The following is a 1,768-nucleotide window of genomic DNA, read 5'->3' as shown; positions in this document are numbered from 1 at the left end:
GTCCTTTGGTTAGTTAGGTTTAAGTAGCTCTAAGTTCTAGGGGACTGATGACCTGAGAGCCATATGTTCTCTGATTCCACAACAAATCGATGTCAAAGCTACAACAAATCGATGTCAAGGATACTGGACGGTAGTGTAGTCAATCACTTCTTGCAGATTGCTGTCGTTTGTGCTTTTTTCCAACGACTAAGTAGTTGGTTGGTTGAAAGGAGAGGGGAGCAAACAGCGAGGTCATCGGTACCATTGGACTAGGGAATGATGGGGAAGGAATTCTGCCGTGCCCTTTCAAAGAAAGTGTCCCGGAATTTGCCTGAAGACATTTAGGAAAATCACGGAAAATCTAAATCAGAATGCCCCAAAGCGGATTTGAACCTTCGCCCTCCAGAATGCGAGTCCAGTGTGATAACCACTGCGCCACCTCGCTAGGTCCCAATAACTGGGCACGGGATTTTGTTCGAGGTACCTACTATAGATTATACTTAGAAGAGAGGCTAAATTAGACGCAAATTCAGTATAGAACATGACAGGTATTCCACCGGACCGTGGAGTTTTGTTCAACTTAAGCGATATCAGCTGTTTATCAACACCACTGGCACTAATACTTACTTCATTCATCTTTTCAGTGGTACGACTATTAAATTGGGGCAATTATCCTGGGCTTTCCTTTGTAAAGGAACATTTGAAAACGTAGTTAAGAATTTCAGCTTTCGCTTTGCTATCCTCAATTTCAGTTCCTGTGTCATTCGCTGAGGACTGCACACTAACTTTGGTGCCACTAACAGCGTTTACATATGACCAGAATTTCCTTGGGTTTTGTGAAGTATCATTTGACAATATTCTGATTCGGCAGTCACCGAGGACATCACGCATTACTCTATTGACTGCCAAACGCGTTTCATACAGTATCTGTCTATAGCCCTATGCTTTATTTTGCCCCTATTATGCAATTTACAGTGACTGTATATCATGGAGGGTCCCTCCCGTTAGGAACTGTTCTACTGGCTACAAATATATCCAGCGCATGGTCGATTATTTTTCTGAAATAGAGCCATCGTTCCTCTACGTGCTCCTGGCCTGTGTTGAAAGTTTCAAGTTCCTCACTGAGGTATGACACCACTGATTGTTTATCTAATTTGCCGGACATATAGATGTGTTTGCTTGTTTTAGTTGTCGTTTGTACTTTGGCAGACATAGTTGCTACAACCGCCTCATGGTCACTGATACCAGTTTCGATGTGGAAATCCTCAACGTGGTCATGTCTGTTTGTCGCCATTAGATCCAACATATTTCCATCATGAGTAAAGTTCCAACTACCTATTCCAGATAGTTTGCATGGAAGGCATTTAGTAATGTTCCACAGGATTACTTATCACGCCCACCATTAACAAAACTGTAACTTTCACATTTAATTGTTGGATGATTTAAAGGCCCCACCGATGATTATAGAATGTTTGGAGAACCTACGTACAAGTGAACTGAGGTTTTCTATAAGGTTTTCGGTTACATCAGGAGAGGAGGCTGGTGGGCGATAGGCGTTTTACTCCCACCCCAGGTACTGAGTCTTTCCCAAACAATCACACATGCATCTTCAATTTCCATCTCGGTGGATTTGAGTGTTTTGTCTACTGCGACAAATACATCACCCCCATTTTCCGTTTACCTATCCTGTCAATACACACTTAAAATTTTCCCCAAAAATCTCGCTGTTGTCAATTTCTGGATGTAACCTGGTTCCCGTACTTAGTATTATGTGAGATTCATATGAGTG

Source organism: Schistocerca cancellata, chromosome 8 (genome assembly GCF_023864275.1).
Source record: "Schistocerca cancellata isolate TAMUIC-IGC-003103 chromosome 8, iqSchCanc2.1, whole genome shotgun sequence".
Lineage (NCBI taxonomy): Eukaryota > Metazoa > Arthropoda > Insecta > Orthoptera > Acrididae > Schistocerca > Schistocerca cancellata.
The sequence above is the reverse complement of the archived record's forward strand: the minus strand, read 5'-3'. Positions refer to the sequence as shown.